The sequence below is a fragment of the Camelus dromedarius genome, chromosome 7 (genome assembly GCF_036321535.1).
Source record: "Camelus dromedarius isolate mCamDro1 chromosome 7, mCamDro1.pat, whole genome shotgun sequence".
NCBI classification, from domain to species: Eukaryota; Metazoa; Chordata; class Mammalia; order Artiodactyla; family Camelidae; genus Camelus; species Camelus dromedarius.
Window position 1 is genome coordinate 72,700,635 of NC_087442.1, and position 21,157 is coordinate 72,721,791.

At 36.6% G+C, this 21,157-nt stretch overlaps 1 long non-coding RNA gene across 1 annotated transcript; it reads right to left on the reverse strand.

The window, feature by feature from the left end:
• Positions 1-4,002: 4,002 nt before the first annotated feature.
• Positions 4,003-20,568, reverse strand: LOC105100376 (uncharacterized). The gene is made up of 2 exons (XR_004137736.2): positions 20,282-20,568; positions 4,003-4,172 (listed from the first exon to the last, which is right to left on the reverse strand). It is a non-coding gene; the product is annotated as an uncharacterized LOC105100376 (long non-coding RNA).
• Between the last annotated feature and the right edge of the window lie 589 nt (positions 20,569-21,157).

The following is a 21,157-nucleotide window of genomic DNA, read 5'->3' on the forward strand; positions in this document are numbered from 1 at the left end:
CTGAGTTATTTGGCTCATCAGGGATGGGGACCAGTCTTTCGGCAACAGTATGACTGCTTGCTTATCCGTGTGGAACCATCTTTCAAGAGGCTGTGAAAATGAGACCAAAACCAGACAAAGACACTACCAAACAAGAAAATTACAGGCCAATATCATTGATGAACACAGATGCGAAAATCCTCAGCAAAATATTAGCAAATAGAATCCAACAACACATAAAAATATTGTACACTGTGATCAAGTTGGATTCATCCCAGAGACACAAGGATAGTTTAACATATGCAAATCAATCAATGCGATACACTATATCAACAAAAGAAAGGACAAAAATCACATAATCATCTCAATAGATGCAGAAAAAGCCTTTGATAAAATTCAACCTCCCTATATTCTTAAAGTGAAAAGCAGATCAATATACATAGTTTTCAGAATAATTTCCAGCTTTTAGCAAGCTTGACTGTAATCAGCTGGAATCTTACTCTATTGCCTGGTTCTCTGTCTTCCAGGATAAGAATTTATTTCTGGAGTATTCTGGCTGTGTTTACTTAATTTTTTTTTTCTCTTGAAGTAATATATGAAAATCCCATATCTCTCAAGCATTGCTTACAAGCACTATCCTTGCCTATAGTTGACACCGCAGGGCAAGTTGCCATGCACCACTTCTCCCCCTAACCTCTCTTTTTACCTCAGCTTTATTGAGGTATAAGTGAAAAATAAAAATTGTGCATATTTAAGTTATACATATACATTTCTGTTTTGATACACATATACATTGTAAAATAATCACCACAATCAAGCTAATTAACATAGCTATCATCTCATATACTTATTATTTTTTTAATTCAAATTTTTTATGTGGTAAGAATTTCTCCCACGTTCACTTCCTGGTGACAGAAGCCCTTCTTCCCTCCTTTCTGCCTACCAACCTCCTCAGCACATTCCCTACTCCAGCCCCTTTTTATTCATATTGCTTTACTGGGAACTGAATTCTCTGAGGGTTTGAGGGCTGTAGGTATTTGGAGGGTAGTAAAGTCTATGGCAGCAACCAAAAGTAAGTTTTATTTCAACAAATAGATGGCTGTTCAAATTTGTGGTTGGCAAAATCCTTGCATCTTTACTGGGTGTAAACTGCAGTCTCGCTCAGCCTTCCTCCTCTTAGATATTGCTTACATTTAAGGGCCAAAGTATGCCAAGGCCTTCAACTATTTCTCAGCTTAGCCAGTGTCTGTGAAGTTACTGGAAACTTCTCCTAGTCTTTGAGACAAACAGTTGTTTCCCGTCTTTTCAAGATTGTTTTGACTTAGAAACTTTTCACATTCTGTCAATGGGAGAAAATGGGAGATTATGAGAGGTTACTTTAGATGTCTTATGTAGTGTTTAAAGTGACCATTTTTAGTCTCAAAGCACATTGCATCTGTGTCAGTAATGACTTTGACTAAGGAAATGTAACTTTAGGGCTTAAGTTACTAACCAGTGAAATGGTTATGTTAGTTTCTTCCCCCAACTTAAAGATCTCTGGATATTAATTTGTGATATTATGAATTGTAATAAGAAATATATATTTGCCCTTCATCTCAGGTTCCTAGCTCACAGATCCCCAAATCCTTGGGACTTCTTGAGCTATAAGACCAATGGGAACATCTTTTGTTATAATATTTGGTCTCTAGTCCTAAGTTCCTGAAACCAATAAAGGTAAAATGGATGTGTTATTAATAAAATAACAAGCCCCTTTCCACCACAACTGGGTTATGTTAATGAGATAACTTTTGGAAAGCAACTAAGCATAAGGGCTGGTTGCCAGGGGAGCCAACATGAATAGAGGGTTGGAATATTCACTCTCACTTCCATTCCCTCCATGCCCCCCAACCCCCAGCCTTTGGGAGGGAGGGGAGAGGGCCTAGAGGCTGAATCAATCCCCAAATGCAAATGATTTAATCAACCATCTGAATGTAATGAAACCTCCATAAAACCCCAAAAGGACAGGGTTCAGACAGCTTCCAGGTTGGTGAATGCTGGAAATGCAAGTAGAGTGGAATATTCAGAGAAGGAATTGAAGCTCTGTGCCCTTTCCCCATCCCCTGTGTTATGCATCTTTTCCATCTGGCTGTTCTAGTGTTACATCTTTTTATAATAAACTGGTAACCTAATAAGTAAACTAGTTTCCTGAGTTCTGTGAGCTGCTCTATCAAATTAATCAAATCTAATGAGGGGGGTCATGGGAACTTACAATTTATAGCCACTTAGTAGAAGTACATACAAGTAACAATCTGGACTTGTGATTGGCATCTGAAGTAGGGGTGGGCAGCCTTGTGGAACTGAGCCCTTAACCTGTGGAATCTGATGCTATCTCTGGGTAAATAGCACAAGGATTGAGTTGAATTGTAGAACAGCCAGCTGATGTGCAAGCATTGCTTGTTGGTATGGACAATCCTCCTACCCACATTGGAACTGGATGCAGAATCCTTTATAATTGTTCTCAATGCTCCAAGTAGCTAATAGTCAGAACAGAAGTCCCGGAGTCAGAAAAAAGACATAAGTTGGTTCTGTAAAGAAATAGCTCTTTGATAGGATATTTTACTATCAGATAAAGTATATGGAAGGCAGTTCACAGCAAAAACACTTACATTAAGAAACAAGAAAAATTTCAAATAAACAACCTAACTTTACACCACAAGGAACTAGGAAAACTAGACCCAAAGTTAGTAGAAGGAAGGAAATAACAAATATTAGAGCAGAAATAAATGAAATAGAGACTAAAAATACAATAGAAAAGATCAATAAAACTAGAAGCTGTTTTTTTTTAAGATAAACAAAATAGACATCCCAAGAAAAAAATAGAGAGAACTCAAATAATTAAAATCAGAAATGAAAGAGGAGATACTACCACTGATACCATATGGGATCATAAAACACTACTATGAAAAATTAATGCCAACAGGAGAGTCTATAAGATATGGCTAAATTCCTGGAAATACTACAAACTACCAAGACTGAATCATGAAGAAATAGAAAACCTAACAAACTGATCTTTAAGGAGATTGAATAAGTAATCAACAACTTCCCAACAACAAAAGTCCAGGACTAGATGGATTCCTGTTCAGTCCTACCAAACATTCAAAGAAATAATACCAATCCTTCTCAAACTCTTCCAAAAAAAAATCAGAGGAGGGAACACTCTCAGACTCATCTTGTGAAGCCAGCATTATGCTGATACCAAAACTAGACAAGGACACAAGAAAAGTATAGGCTAAAATCCTCAAGAAAATATTAGCCAACTGAATTCAACAATACATTAAAAGGATCATGCACCATGATCAAGTGAGATTTATTCCAGGGTAGCAAAAGTGGTTCAACATTCACCAATCAATCAAAGTGATACACTATATTAACAAAATGGAGAGTTAAAATCATATGATCATCTCAATAGATGCAGAAAAAGCATGTGACAAAATTCAACATCCTTTTATGACAAACGTTCTTAAGAAAGGGGTACACAGATGAAGTAAATGGGTCAAAGTTCAACACACACCAAACCTCCAATGATGATAAGTTCAAGATAAATAAAGAATCACTTTTAATGGGATTTTTAGGATCTATTCCCTAAGGAAGTGAATATTGAATGGAGAGTTTTAAAGCACAAGTTGGAGCTAACTAGCGTTGAGTGCCCCAGAAAATCATGGTTCCTTCAGGTTCCTTGAATATATTTGCATACACACACATACAATCATACTCAGACTGAGAAAATAAAAAGGTTCCTTGGCATTATTCACAACATTATTTGAATGATCAAATGTATTTAATAGTTTGATAACTAAAAGACTGTGAAAGATCAATTTCAAAATCACAATGAATTTAAAAACTATTAATTTTTCTGAGATTTGTGTTAGATATTTGTGGGTCCCTGAGATTTATCCTTTAAAATGGATACTTTCACCAATTTAATGGATATTGTCTGAATTATGACGCACTTAGTTGCATGAAATAGAAGTCCATCTCTGTAGCTTAACCTTGTAATATCATTTTATTTCCCACACATAACAAGAAGTCTGAAGGAAGGGAGTCTGGGCCCCTTGTATCATTTTGCTCCATCATCCTCTCAGGGAAGCTTTTATCTTCATGTTTCTCCAATCATGGAGACAAGACGGCCTCCCTCTCTTCGGTTGTGCTGTAGGCTGGACAGAGAAAAAAGGACAAAAAAAGTGTCTGTATTAGAAAAACAAAAATATTCCCAGAAGTCTCTAGCAGAAACATACAAGTATCTTATTGCTTACACTTTTGTTACATTGCAACCCTTGGATGCAACAGAGCCTAAGAAAGTGAGTATTCTGCCTGGGAACATCGCCAATTTGAACAAAGAGGGGTTCTTTTTATCAGTAAGGAGAAAGTAAATAATAGCTCTTAGGTAGGAAATTAAGATGGTCTAAATGTCATTGAATTCAGAATGCTATATAATCAAAACTAGTATTTTTAAGCAGTCTAAATTTTCAAAGTAATACTGACTTTCAATAACTATTCACTTTTGCTATGTTTGAGGGTTTTACTTTTTCATCAATAGCCACTGTTAATAATGAAATAATATAAAGAAATATTTTATTTACTTTATTCCCTGTATTATACTAGTGAGAATGAGGTCATTATAGGCTATGAATAGTTTTTGCTCACTAGAATATTCTTTTTTTATATATCTTACTTAAATGGTTGCTTTAGGGTCCATGTTATAACCAACACCAACCTCCTTTGGACAGTATCTAAAATTTAAATAATAGGACCTAAATCCAAATTATAAGGATTTTTTCTGAGTTAAATACCAGTATCTGTTATAAATAACAATTTTAATGCCCACATATCGATAGTAGAATATTAAGTCCTAAATGGATTCTTTAAGCTAAGTGTGGAACATTTATTCAAGAAACTTTTTTGGGTTTTGTATATCTCTGCTAGCCTTAATAATCTAAAAGTTGGTGTTTGATAGATTAGTTTTTAAGGTATTAAAATTGTTACCTCTTAAGGAACATCTTCCACACTTTAAAAACTATTTCTTAATTATATTCTATCTCCCATTAAGATGTAAATCTTAGGTTCTTTGCATTCCTCAAAACCAGTCTTTAATGTTGATAATCAAGGCAGATTTTTCAGTGACATTTAGGTGGTGGGGGAGGAGAAGAGTCAAGATAGGACATGTGTCTTAATATTCTATCTAAAAGATACTTAGAAGCAAACATAGTACATTTTTCTAAATGCAAATCTAATACTAATTCATATCGAATGTAATACATATTACAGATTTACATCTAATTTCAAATCCTCTCTGAATTCAATTAGAGTTAATTCTACCTTGTCTTATACATCTTATTGAATACACTCTTCAAATCTAATTTTGATCCTATTGATTTAAGATGATTTGTTTTATAAACATTCATGTGCAAGTATGATATAGTGTCAATTATATCACATGACACATGGAGTTCAGATAAAATATCATTTTCTCCAATTATAAAGGAAAACATATCCTTATTTGCCTATAGCTAAAGCATTTAGGAAGAAAGACTATATAAAAGTATAATTGAGAGAATAACCAAATAAGAATTTTTAAAAAACAAGAAAACTGTAAGAGACAAGGTGCTCCCCATGACATATATGCATATATAGATAAATGTATATTGTTTGATTTATGATATATGGATATATACGATGATATTCTGAAGGAACAGAATTGGCAAAATGAAATAATTAAGTAACTTTGTTTTCTCTCAAAATGTCCCTGGATGTTTAAGGCAATTATTTATTTACTTATAAGGTAATTCTTCTCCATCCCCTGAATAAAACTTTGGTTGGTACCCCACAGCAATCTTAAATAATAAAAATCTTCCTGGTACTTTGGTTACTTGAACTATTTCAGTTTAAAAACTTACAGGTACAGCTAGAGTAATAATAAAAACTCTAAGCTTCATTCAATATTAAAGCTTCTACACTCACCTAATCAGCCATGCAACCGAAGGCAGCCTGTAGAATACAGTGTGGCTTGGATAGATACTCCTCTATTTTCTGAACTTGTCTTTCTTCCTCTCTTTAATTGCTAATTAGCACTGTTTCTGACCACATCAGGTTTCAGGATGGTGGAGGGAGGAGACATTAGGGCACTGGAAAGCTCCTGCATGCTTGTACTTTTGTGAGCTGTCATCATTGATTGCTCTCTGGTTTGGCAGGTGACAAAGCTGACTCGGTCTTTTTCCCTTGCAGGGTGTTTCATTTCCTTGCAGGGTTCTTCAGAGTATTTACTCCTTTCCCCATTCATTAGTAGGCATCTCTCAACTATACTTCACTGTGATTTGGGTCTCAGCAGTCCATCTCTTCACAGACCCTCTCTGTTGGGATCCTGTGGTCTCTTAGGCAGCCCTTTTGGATAAAATCCATTTAAGATGACTCTGGGCCAGCTTTTACCCACATATGTGTGGTCCACACCTTCTCTATGCATCTTTGGTTCATTTTCAGTTATAATTTAACTTATTTTTCAAAACTAAGCTCTCTATGTTGTCACGACTGGTATTTTTCAGATGTATACAGATGTGTTTTAACAAATAACACCAAAATTAAGTTCAAAGTATAACTGTCATAGTTATTTTGCAGTCATGAATATAGAACAACCAAAAAAAACCTATTCTGTGTGGTGAACACATTTATTGATTATTTAAATCATTGAGACTGGGTAAGACAGAGCAACATCCTTTTTTTACAGACAAAAAGGAAAATAATCAATTTAGCAAAACTGTTACTGGCCAGGGGTAGTGTGATTTATGTGATGCATTTTATGCGAAGCTTTATGTAATTCACTCAAAAGAGAATGGGATCTAAGGTGGGTTTGTGGGTTTGAGTTCTATTTCGATAATGTATTAGTTACAAGTTTCAATAAGTTGACCAAGTTTAATAAGATATGTAATCCAGTTTCTTCTTCTATAAAATGGGGATAAAACAGTTCTAGTAATTGTATTGTTTGATGATTAAACAAATGCAAAACATGTGGTTTATAGTACATAGTAACTCCTTAATAATTGTTAGTTAATTTTGCCTTCTAACACTGGTCAAATTGTTTTTTTTTTTTTTTTTTTTTGTTATAGCTGTGGCTTCTTCATGTATTTATGTTATTTTTTATGACTTCTTAAGTTAAAAATAACATAAGTATTATATGAAAATACACATTTTTTACATTATTTTCAGGTCATTAAATTACTAAATGCAATAATTAGCAAGTGTATATTAAAATGAGAATCTTTGTTTTATTATGCTACATAAAACAAACTGTATCAGACTATAATTAATTTTTCTAGAAAAGCAAATACATCAGTAAAAATAAGCTCCTACCTCTAATGATTTAATTTTTGGAATTAGTAAGCCAAATAGAGAAGCTCTGGTTTTCAGCGTAATAGGAGAGCCAGATTATTAGAGAAAAGTCCTCCATGATGTGCTGGGAGAAAACTCTATAAGAATTTGGATACGCAGTTCAGGATTTTATGACGCAAATTCTGATTACTTAGATGTTTACAGCTCCTCCTCAACTTCTAAGAAGTTATTCATGTTAGTAGCCAAATAATAGTCAAGTTGTTGCTAAGTGCAACGGTTAGCATTGCATCTATAGCTACAGTAGTTATCCAAGAGAAGACACTAATATCATTCCCATGTAGTTAGTGTCATTACTTCCTTGTTTGTTTATACACCTCTCACAAATATGTAGCCATTTAAAGATTCTGATTGTAATGAATGCTCAACATCTTTTCTCCATGTGGTTAAAAGTATTGGGAAGGACTAGGGCAAGCTTTTGATCTTATTTTTCTATTCCACAGAGATCCAAACTAACACTGCAAGGGTCTACCACATAAATTCTACATCACAGTTCTAGATACTGTCTCCCCCCAATAGCTAAGATTCTAAGATACATTATTTTTAGCTATTAATGAAATCTACTTGCATGTACTTTGTTCAAGATCAATGTTATTATTTTCTGGACCTTTTCTATGTAGATAAATATTTTCCCTTCAAAAATGTTAATGTTCTGTTCATAATAAGCTGATGATTTGAGGTTTTTTTCTTGTATATTTAATATATTTCATATAAATATACTTGAAATATCTCTATATACATTTCCTAGGTCTTTCCATTGAAAGAGCTTAGAAGAAATGGCCTACCAATGACAATAAACAAGACAAATCACCATATCCTCATTTTTTAAATACTGTTCTTCACTTAAAAAAAAATACAGAGGTCATTGGAGGGGGGAGATTTGAAACATTTTGTCATATCAGGGAGCAAGAAAGTGTTCAAATAACCAGGGGGACACATACATTAAAAGGCTAACTGAACTATCTTGAAGGAGCTCCTATGGGCCAACTCTGGGACAATTTGAGCATGAAAATAAATAATATCAGTATTCTAATCCATTAAATAAGAATCTAGTTCATACTGACACAAACTTTAAAAATAAATAAATAAAGGGACTGATACTAAGGGCTTACAGTTTTATTCATTTGCTTAGTTCATTTAGTAAATGTGTTATTGTGTGACTATATCACCAATAGCTTCGAGGAGAACCTGCAGGTGAAAAGCCTCTTCATGACGACGGATAAAGCCTGGAACAAATGCCAATCACTTAGACACTTATCTCCTTAGACACTGAGCAAGCACCAATGCATTGGAAGCTTTCTGGGGAAAATAATGCTCCAAATATGTATTTCCAATTTTGCATGGTTACGTTAATGTCTTTTTCTGTCATCTCTTAAAGTATGATTCTGTAATTGTTCCCTGACAGAAACTACCTTTGACTTGGCCTGTCAAATGGTCTGTATCCTCCTTCTATTTCATGCTACATCCCCCATAATTTCTCCCTCCCAGCTTGTCGTCCAGCTACTTGACTTCTGCTAGGCTTTTAGGAATTGAAAAAGCCCTCAGGTTACATATTAAGAACATTGAGTTCTTGTAAATAAAATGTAATGAATGCCTCAAACATAACTCTACCACTCTAACTTACAAAGAGAAACAAACAAACCACATAAAACACACTATTAAATCATGATTTTCATTAACCATTTTCTGGTTCTCAATGCTAGCATATTTAAAAGGCTGAAAGTCTACTAAAGTGTGCTAAGTGGAAAAACTGAAAACTGTGTGTCAAAAATTATTCAATCTTTTCACAATATTTCTATGAGCACAGTTTGAATATGAATGATAATATTGAACATTTTACTGTTTTGAAATGACATAATGATAAATGATCTAGTGACTATAGACTATGGCTGTAGTGTAGAGTTAATTTATGGCTATTAACTAGAATAAATATGTCATGGAAACTGTTCTGAAGAGCAATGTTACTTTAGTTAAATCATAACAGCAAAAAGATATCCCATGCATTCACTCACTGAACAATGATTTATTGAGTATCTATTAAATACTACTAGTACTATGTTCTATGTAGTACTACTACTATGCTGGACCATAGGTACCCAGGGATGAATTAATAATGTCTCTGTCCTAAAGAAACTTACTGGTGATAAAAGCAGACATGTAAATAAGTAATTACAAAGCAGTGTCTCAAGTGCATAAATCAATAGAAGCACAAAGGCTGAGCAATTCTATGGATGGTGGGCAGCAAAGAGTGAGAAGCTTCCTCAAAAGAATGCTTGAAGTGGATTTTAAGAGATGAGTCACAGTTTATCTGGCAAGACTGAATAAATGAGAGGCTATTAAGCAAAAGAAACAACTATCAAACAAAGTCACAGAGGTACAGAATAGCCTGGAACATGGTGAGAAGGGGTAAGGAAAGAATTAAGTTTTAAGCAAGGTTCAACTTGTAGAAGGCTTTAGAGACTAACCTACGTGGTAGCATAATTGAATGCATAAAATAATGAAAGTGAAAATTATCTAGTCTCCATCCTGTCCAGTTCTTTACCACCTTGGGACCTAGATACTTCCTTTTCCCCTGCCTGAAAAGTCCCTCCCTCAGATTTTCACACAACTGGATGTTGTACCTCATTCAAATTTTGGCTTTAAAAATCCTAGGGAAAAACTACCAAACTCAATTAAACCATACAAAACTCACCTAATAACCTTCTATTTTCTTTGTTTTTAAATCAATACAGAAAGGATACACAGACTAAATACTAATTTTACAACTTTATGTGACATACCTCCTTGATTTCTAGTCTCTTTATTCTTGCAAACTAGACTGAGAAAATTGTAGAAATTGCTAGGCAACATCTGGTGCAGTACTGACCCTAGGGATTTGCTAGTTGGCAATCTTCCCTTCATCCTGTAATGAACATATTTTGTTCACTAGTAGCCGTATGAATATGACTAAAGCAGGAGAAACCCTTTCAGAGATATCTGCATTTTATATCTCAAAAGGATAAATCTCTAATGCAAAATTATCAGGCAATATGACAAAACATAGTGAAGCATTTTGGAGGGAAGCAGGAAAGATGTTTCTAGTCCTTTAAATCATACCTCACATGCAAATCTTCCTATCCTTGAGGAGACCTACCTCTCTCCAGAGAAAAGGGCTAGGAAGTAAATCTCCATTAGTACTGAGAAAACTTAAACTTTTTTTGTTCAGCTTCCTGCTAAAGTGTGAGCTTCAAGGAATGTTTATACATAAACTAACAACCTTTAAAATATTTTGGGGGCCTAAAGAGAAAAATGTAGTATGATTGTTCTTATGGTCTGTAAAATGTTTGAATGAATCCCTGAACTATTGTAGTCACATAATCAAATAGACCAATAACATAAAGCCCCTTGCTTCTTCAACTGTGATTTAGAAAAACCCTAAAACACCAATTGTTACTAAATGAAGGAAATATTCCCTTATCTTCTATCAAGATACAGTTGAAAATAGAAAGACATATTTAAATACAGCCTAAAGTAGAAAGCATAACTGCATTGCAATAAAAATATGTTCTCAAAATTTTGTGGTTTCATTAAAAGACAGTCACTATGCTATAAAATATTGTAATATATGCAAATTATTTAATTGAGAATCAAAAAACTAGATAGAATTCATTTAAAATCTAGATCATATATAATTAGTAACTGACCAATATCACAATCAGTATTAATTGTAGGTAAAATATTTATAATTGTCCTTAAATATGGTTAAAAAACCATAATTTATCACACATTTATGTTAAATTTTGAATTGCATCATATTTACTTATTCATAGTTCATTTTTATTAACACAAAGTACACTGTAACTTAAACAGATATTGATGAAATTTGCATTGTAAATTTACAATATTAAAATTGTGGTAGTAGTTCTCGAATATTGGACAGTAAATTATTCAAGAAGAGGCTTGGAAGATGTGTTGAAAAAGGAACAGGAGTGATTCCAAAAAATTGATTGGAAGCAACAATGGGAGCAGTTGATCAGAAGAGCTCATGAAATATTATGAATGCTCATGAGAGGGAAGTAATAGGCCTATTATGCACATCCCTGATCAAGCCAGATGTGAAGAATGTGTTAAAAGAGCATTCGTAAACTGAAGCATTGCTTGAAGATATAAAACAGAATGATGAAGGCGTGGTCTTTGAGTATTCATTGCTGATGTATAAAAGGTGTTGATGGCATTAGTGCTTAATGATTAAGCTAACATGAATCCAGAATGAACAAGTCATGCTTTATAAAGGAAAATGTGCACTTTTTGATTTGACTCGTTCTTTATGAAGCTAAGGCAGCTTCATGTTATCCCTTCTTTCTCTTGATATCCTACCTTTCATGATCTATAGTTGGTGGAGTTCCATCTTTTCTCCTCTTTGAAAAATCGTGATAGCTTTGCTTTTCACCCATCTTCTATTGACTCTTCTAATGTCCACTTTTCTTCAGAGATTACAGAGATTATCCTGCCAATCTCTTCTTCAGAGATTAGCTTGCCAATCTCTTGATTCTTATATTGCCCTAGGACCTAACTGAAAGAAGTTGGAAGATTAAAATCATCTAAAGTAAGTAAAAAATGATTTCCAATTATCTCAAGACCCATCTTAAGCTACAAGTTTCTCATAAAGAAATTTACCCTCCCTTTTTCACATTTAAAATTTTCTCCTTGATAGCTAAAATAGGAGACAATTGTCTTAAAACTTTAACACCTTCCCAGATGGCAAATATCTTGCTGTCCTTGATGTTTTAAAATACATTCTTAAATTTTGGGTTGACTTTACTAGCACCAGTTGATTCTGTGCTTAATATAATAGATACTTTGACTCTTTCATATTCCTTGTAGTTACGTGTCTCCTTTTTCCCCTACTATTGTATTTTCCTTCACTCACTCAGATTCAGTGAGGAATATAATGTAAGTCATGCTCTTAAAGAAGTTATAGCCCAGAAGTGAGGCTGATATATATCTAGAATTTTACAATACAAGAAAGATGTGATCATGTGAAAAGGATCAGGCAGCATTTCATGGGAGTTCTGTGGATAAGATTACTTTCAGCTGATCATATGTAAATAAGAAAACTTTATGTAAGAGGTTTATTTAAGCTGGACTTTTAAAGAATTCCCTACACAAGCAAATGGTTGGGCTTCAATGAATCTATAAATTACATGAAATGATATATACATATATGGAAGATATATGAACATGTGCATTTCTGGGGGCAGGGAGAAGGGTGGGATAAGAAAGGTGGGATAAGAATATTCATCATATTCTGAAAGACAACTCTGACACTCAGAATGGTTAAAAGCAAACCACACCACATAGAATACTGTTTGGAGAGGTTTGCAAAATTATTAAAATTATGATTAGAATTACATTCTCATTGCCTCCAAATGTTCATCTGCATTTTTGCCTCTCAGTAGTCTGGCTGAGGAAGCATGATGAACTTTTCTCTGAATTTTCTGAAATACGTTTTTCCAAAGCCTAGAAATCGCATCTGACTGTTCCTTACTATTTCAAGACAGAATATGTTCACTTTATTTCCATAACTTTCTTTATACCTAAGAGATTTTTCACTATTGACAAAAATTAAGCCCATGATAGTACTGTCCTTTTGTTGCTTCTTTTACTTCATTGGAATGGAAACTACTGTCATGTTAAATCAACAACAAAATGATAAATATAATAGGCAGGATTAGAATATGGGCAGTAGATATCATATTAACAATACATGTAGTTTATTTTACATTTTAAAAAAATTTATAGCGGAAATTCATGGGAAACTAAAGGCATATACTAAGGAGATATATGGAGAAAAAAGAATAAATTAAGATGTGCATTTGGAAGGAGGAATAATAATGTGAAAATATAAGCAGTTATAAATATAAGAGATAAATAGTGTTTCATAAGTAAGAGTTTTTGCTAAGAATGAGTGCATGAAAAAATGGTAAGATGGTTTTAAAATATTTAGAATCACAAAGTAGAAAGTGACAGCAATTGAACTACTCGCTTAAATTTAAAAAAAGGAGGGGGAGATAGATATAACTACTTGATAGCATGGAATTCAAGTACCTGAATTTCTGAAGTGTTTAAAAAAAATCTAGTAAAAAAGGCCTAAAAATATAAAATGTATGAGAATATCTTCTTGAGTTTAGTAGAATGTGAACTGATGATAAAAGATTGACAGACACCAAGTAAGTAAAAAGCAAAATAAAAATGAAAGATAAATTCAGATATTGACCTTCAAGAAGTATGCTTGCATAAAACTTATGCTTGCATAAGAAGGGATACATTTGCAGATCCAAATACAGTATTATTCCTGTTGTATTTTGTGCATATGTTGAATAAGGAAACAAAAGTATCAAGAGTTCTTACATTATTGTTTACAAAAAATATTGCAATGACTTTAAAGTCACAGAACAACAAAGAAAATATTTTGCTGCTTTCTTTTCTTGAGCTGGTCAGATTTCTCTCCACACATTGTGAACTCTGTAGTTAAGATAGAGCAATGATTTAAAAGGCTTTGCAGTTCTCTTTCCACAATTTGTATATTCTGCATGGTCCATGAATTTCACACAAAGAGGTGCTTTACAAAGGACCAAAGTCACTTTGTTCAGAACTTTCTAGCAGCTAAAATGATCTCATACTCTCATTGACTGAAGCCATCAAATTGTGCCTGTCCTCAGATCTTTTACACAGGGCCAGGTGACAAGCTGATAGTTGTGACTGAAAGTAATTTCCTGAGATTCAGAGATATTGGACCATATACTCCCTTTCAATAATAAGATGAATACTAAAAAAACAAAACAAAACAAAACAAAAAACATGGCTCTATGAAGTACAGAAGCATAATCAATTAACATTAATTCTAGACTAAAATGAAATAGTTCTGGCCCTTTGATGAAAATTTAATTGATAGAAATCTAAATGTTACAATTATCAAAATATTTGAGGTTTGGAGGTAAAGAGAATTAGCACTCTAATGTAATTTGACAAGATACCAAATGAAATATGCAGTTCTTTGCATGTATTTGGAGAAGTTTAAGACCTTATTAACTTCAAGAGCTCTGATTTCTCAACATTAGATCTTCACAGTCTATTTCACTGATCTTTCCTCTCCTCTCTGCTTAGTAAAAGATATTACAAATCAGAGTTCAGTGTTTTCCTATTCTAGTGTTTTGTACTCTGCAGAATAAGGCCAAAGAGTCAGGGTTTCACAGCGTACCCACATCTGTCTCTGCAGCCCAGACCCTCTCTAGGATTTGGGCTTGTATTTTCATTCACTGTATTTAAGCTGTGCATACCCATGGAGTCACTGTGCTGAGCCCAGAAACCACCCGATGAATATTGCAAATCCTCCTGAAATATCATGTAGGCAAAGTTTGAGGAAAAAGCCGTATTTTACATCAGTATAAATTTGAACCTACTGCAGAGTAGAATCTAAAATCCACAGGACGTTTTAGATAAAAACTGAAGGCTTCAAATAAGATTACTTTTGATTAGGGGTGGGTGAGTGTATCATTGTTGGAGATATTTTGATAGAAAACTTTAAGAAGCTTTGCATTAGGCTAAATAAAATTCCTTCATAAATATGGATTAGCATTTCTATGTGAATACTATAGCTGGAATGAAGAGGTTTAATAGGAATGGTCATGGACAAACTATGAAGCAGATCCAGTTTATCCTCCACCATCACCATCACCACCACTACCACATCTCAGACCCTACCCAGACTCTGTCCCAAGCTCTTAAAGAATCTGGCTTCTTTTGTTAACTTCAGCCCCAAGGCTAAGTATATTCTGTCTTTTCTTCACCCATATGTGCTCTTCTGCATTCCATTCTCTTAAGACATTAGTATGAATGTAAAGAGACAATCATTTAGTACTAAATGGAAAAATTCACATTAAGGTAGTAGTCAGACAATAAAACTTTATACACTATCACTTTGGATGTATCTATCATTAGGCAGAATTCTGCTGAGCATTTACATCATGCAAGATTATAGGAATGCAAAGATGAACTGAAAAAAGTTTGTTGTGGAGTATAAACTTGAAAGTAAGGAAGTGTATGAGATGCCAAGTTTCCACAAAGGGTACATGGAAACATAAAGAAGAGTATGTGTTGTGTTGGTAGAAGAAAGAAGAGTCAGCAAAGATTTCTGAGAGAAAACGGCCTGATAGGTATGTCTTAGAGGGTGAGCAGGTATAAGCCACACAGAGAGAGAGGGTTGTATTTCAGGCAAACACAGAACCATGAAACACCCTAGTGAGTCAAGGCAACAGAAATTCAGGATGAAAGAGGCAAAGGGCTATAAGGGGAAGGGGAGACCGAGGCCTGCCCCAGGTCCGAAATATGGTGAGGGATTGGCACAAAGCTTTGTACCTCATTTTCCTGATTGGAACATTACTGAAATTCAATTTTTAAATTTCTGTCATTAATAATATTCCAAGGGACCTAGAATAGATGATATAAAGGGACTTCCTTTCATCTGTGTTTATTTTAGAGGATCCACTTCAGCCAGGCGCCCTGGATTACAATTCCAGGGTGTATATGGCAAGAAGTGGCTGGATAATTAGGAAGGGACAGAGGAGGTTGACACCAAGATAAGGAGTTTGTACTTTACTGAGTGTTTAATAGGCAGTACTAGTGAGTTTTAAGCAGAGGAAAAAGGAGAGGTTTCAGAAACTTTTCTTGGGTAACACAAATAGAGGTTTTTGAGGTAAAGGCAGGGAGAGAAAATAACCACAATAATATGGGGTAGTTATGCTGATAACCTGAACTAAGTTAGAAACTGAGAATATGAATGTGTGGTGTCCTATAATACTGCAGTAGACAGAATGATGGCCTCCTAAAGAGTATCTAGATGGGCCTGATGTGATCACAAGAGTCCTGAAAAGTAGAAGAGGTAAGCAGGAGAGTCAGTGTCACAGTGATAGGATGTAAGCAGGACTTGACTGGCTGTTGCTGGCATTAAAGATGGAGGAAGGGGGTCACATACCAAGGAGCTCAGGCACCCTCTAGCAGTAGGAAAATGCAAGGAATAGGATTCTTTCCTAGAGATCCAGAAAAAATACAATCTCCCCTCCTCTCCAACATCTTAATTTTAGCCCAGTAAGAACCATTTTGGACTTCTGGCCTCTGCAACTATAGATAGTAAATCTCTTGTTTTGAGCCACCAATTTTGTGGAAATTTCTTAGGAATAGGAAAATTACAAATAACCAACTCAGTCTTGGCATGAAGAAAGCCCTTGACTGAAAACCATATTGAACATTTACACTCTCTGTTAAAATGTGGGGCATGTCTTCATTAGAGAAACTTCTGGTCAGGTAAGTCTCATCCTTCATAAAAGATTTTCTAGATGAGGTACACCACATGTAGGTCTTACTGTTCATGGTTCTTTATCCTTCCTCCTCAAACACTTAAAGATCTCAATATATGAATACAATTTTTATGTCTTTTGATCAATCAACTGCTGACCTTGTGTCCACTTCTGTTCAGATAGTTACTTTAAAAATACTCACTATTAGGGACTTTAAATGTAACACAGCATTAGAATTAGGAGCTTTAGAGTCACACAGACATGGGTCAAGTAACAACTCCAGCCCTTACTGGTAGTGTGACTTCAAGTAATTTAAAATACCTGAGCCTCAGTTTCCTCATCTGTAAAAAGGAACAGCAATATCTTAGGTCAGGACCCCCAGAAATACACTCTGAGATGAGGATTGTATGCAAGTGTTTTATTAAGGAAATGCTTTCAAGAAAAACACATAAATTACCAGAGTAAGCAAGATAGGGAAGGAAGTGATTCCAGGCAAAATCCTTCATCAGCATGATCCTGCAGGGGAGCCCTAGGGTGTAAACTACACTTCAGATTTTCTTACTGCTAGAGGCTTTTATACTGGGTAGGGCAGTCCTTGGCAAATGGTGTCCTAGGAGGGAGAGAAGTGAACTCCCAAGTGGTTCTCTATGGCTCTCTGTGCCTGAAGGCAAAATGAGTCTAGTAGCCCTAGGGCAGTCTTCCAAAAAGAGTCCCAGGGGCTGGCTGTGAGAAGTAAAAGAAAACAGAAGATGGGGGTAAGGCAGACTCAATCAAAGGAATCCTAAGGGATGGAGATGGAGCTTGACTGAGTTTGCCACAAGCATCCACCTTATAGAATTCTTCCAAGGATTGAATGCGCTCATGTTTTTCTTTCTTAAGCTTTTAAGCTTCCTAAACAATTTTTCTTTTGGAAAGGCATGCAATATCTAGTGTCATGTTCTGCACATAAAGTGCTCAGCAATGAAATAATTCTTTCTTGACACAGGCATCCACTCCAGACATGGAAAGGAGACAAAGGAGAAATAAAGTAAATGTGAAGGACACCAGAACTGAAAGTAACCATATTAGTCTGAATCTAGCATTTCAAAATAATTATAATTTCATTATACTTTTCAAAGAGTTGGAAACTGGAACAACTAAAGACTCGCAACTATTTGCTTTCATCTCTGAAGAGCCAGGCAAAAAAAACCCAACTAACAAAACAAATAATATGTTTATTTGATGACAATGAATCCTATAGGAAATGCTGCCCTTCCTACCCCCAGGAAACAATGTAATGAGCCCTCAGAATACATGTAATTTTTTTCTTAAAATATCTCCTTCTTTGCTATTCTGTTACTATACTGATAATTAAAAGCTTTAATTTGGATAGCACTTAACAGTTTTAAACTGCATTCACATTTAAGTGCATTTATAGAGAATTCAATTTTATATGATGCCCACAGAACTGTGTCATATATATTACTATCCCCTTTTTACAGATGAGGGAACAAGCTCTGACAGGATAAGTGACCTAGTTAAGGTTGCACACCTAAAGGCAGGATCCCAACTTCTGGTTCAAAAGAAAGTGCTCTACTCAGGGTTCTTTTATCAGTCAAGGTCCCATCAGGGGACAGAAATCACACCATAATTAGAACAGGGGAGATTTAATATATAGAATTATTAACTAGTAATAAGGGGAGTGACTATTAAGAGTAAAGATATCACTAATAAATGGAAGAATAGTGGATTAAGGGAGCCGCCACTACCTCCAGGGCTGTGGGAGAGTCCCCACAGAGGGGTAACTTACAAGAACTACCCCATCCCTGCCCTCTACACTACAAAGCCTGAGAGACAGTCCTCATTAGAGATAATGTGGTTGTGGTCCACTTGACGGCCAAGAAATTGGTTGAGGTGTCACAGACTGGGCTGGTGAGGAAACCACCAGCTAGGGAGCCAGAGAAACTTGCTAGGAAGCCACCCACTGGGTTGCCAGCAAGGCTTACCAGGAAGTCACACACTGAGGAACTGGCCAAACTTCACTGGAGGGTGTAAAACCAGCGTTTCTTGGACACTACTGGCTAGAAAGCTATTCACTGACCACCACATCATAGGAGCAAAAAGAAAAGCAATGGAACCAAGAATAGGAGCCCCCTTTTGTATGCAGTGTCCCTCTAGCACCTTCTATTGGCAAGAGCTAACGTGCCAACTGGCAACAAAGAAATGTTTACAGGTTCCAGCTCTAATATCCCAAGTCAGAGGAAAGAAGATGAATTAGGAGCTGTGAAACACTAAATTAGCTGGCACACACCTCAGTGCCTCTCCCGGATTCTTGAGGGTAAAATGCTTTTATGCCAAATTCCTGCTCCATTTGTTTTCTTTTTCCATAATTACCCCTACAATAAAATGCAGACCCAACCTCTGGAGACATTATGTACGATATACATGGTTATTGCATGGGAGAGTGTACAACACAGTGACCGAGACCAGGTCTTGAGCCAAAACACTTGGGTCTGAATATTAGCCTCACCACTGACTAAATCTGCAGCCTTGCAAAAATTAAACTCTGTATGCCTCAGTTTCCTTGTCTGTAAAAGGGGATGATAATAGTACGTATTTTACTGAGATGTCAGGAGAAATAAGTGAATATATGTGAAGACTATAGAACAACGTGTAATAAATGTTTAAAAAAGATAAATAATAAAAAAGAACTTTATAAACAGTATTTACCCTTACATGTTAGTTTGTAACGGGCTTAAAAATCCAGTTCTCACTATTACCAAGTTCCACTTAGAACTGTGTCTCATAATGCTAAAACGCAACTTCTCTGTGTGATACAAAAAGACTTGCCCACTCCTGGGCATTGTCTGCATCTCTGGCTTCAGATCCTGGCATTGCCTCTGGCTCACTGAATAACCCTCATTAATCAAAGCCAATTCATCGGGGGACCCATTTTCTCAAGTGAAAAGACACATGATTAAACAAATCATCTTTCTTTAAGCTCTTTTCCAGTTCTGACTAACTTTGATCCCCCACTTCCCCAAACAATGAGTTATACTAGAGAGGGAAAAATGAGGAAATTATCATTTTGAGTGCCTACCCACATATGCCAGGCAAGCACTTTGCACGTATTACCTGATTTCATCCTCATCATAGTCCTAACAGATTAGTACTTTTAATCCTATTTAATAAATAAGGAAACTGAGGCTCAGGAAGGTCAAGCAATTTACTCAATATCACACTCTTCTTGCTAAGTAGCGGAGTCTGAGTTCAAACCTGGTCTTCTGTTTGGGTCGATTAAACATTTTCAACTGTTCCGCTTGCCTCCCACACTGTCTTCATCTCAGACACCAAGAATCCTAACTGCTCAGTGCTTTTCATGCTTTGCTTTAAAGAGATGAGTGGGTGTGCAACTTTAATTTTTTGTCTCAAAAGTATCATTTGAAAGTAAAGCAAATGAAACTCATTTACCAGTTACAGGAATTTAAAAAGTCATTCCTAACGTCTCACACGAAACCAGTGCCTGCGTGAAAACCAGCGGCCGTCCTGCATCCTTGCACCCCAGTCCTCACCTCTCCTCCCGGCTGCAAACTTGCTGAAGAGGAAGAAGCCTGGTGGCAAGCCAGTGAGCTGAGTTCTAGCCCGGGTTCTGCCGCTCTGTTCACTCTTGAAGGCTTCTTTTCCTTCAATGTAGCAGGAGGCTGACGGGCCAGGTCAGTTTAGGGTTTCTCCCCAGGTAGCAGCCCGGCTCTGAGGGCGCTCGGGGCGAGGGCGTGCCCCGTGGTCTCGCCGCAGTTCCCGCGTGAAACTGCCCAGTTCTGCGAGGAGGCTGCTCAGCGCGGCCGCCCCCAGCCCCACCCCCACCCCACAGCCCCTTTCTTCCCGCTTCTCCTAACTAGGTAAAGAGAAGCCCTTTCCCCTCGGTGCCTGGAGTCGCCTTTCACCAGACAACCGTGCCTCTCATCTGAGTTCCCGTCCTGGCCGCACGCGGTGGCCGGGTCTGCACCCGAGGCCGGGACGCTGCTTCCCCTCCCGGTTGACAGAAAGAGCAGCCTGTACTTCTCTAACTTTCCGCTCCTCTGAGGGGAAATTCTGAGAACTCTGAGACGAGTTTGACTGAAACGTGAGGAGACAAAGCCTGTCTAATCTTTGAACTTCGACGCCTCCCCACAGCTCGCAGCGCCCAGGCCTTCTCCGGCGAGTGCGCCACGAGAGGGTCCCACAGCTCGGGTCTTTCTCACGGCGGGACCCCGAGCCCCGAGGCTGGCGGCGCTGGAGCCGGAGTACCGCACACTGGGGCGCGCAGAAGTCCGGGTTCCGCTATTTCGGCTCCGGCCCGGCCCAGGTCTGAGGGAGTCGGCGCGTCCTCACAGCGCAGCAGCCCAGAGCGTCGCTCGGCCGCTGGGAAGCTGAAGAACTGTCCGCGCTAGACTCGCAGCCCTTCCTGC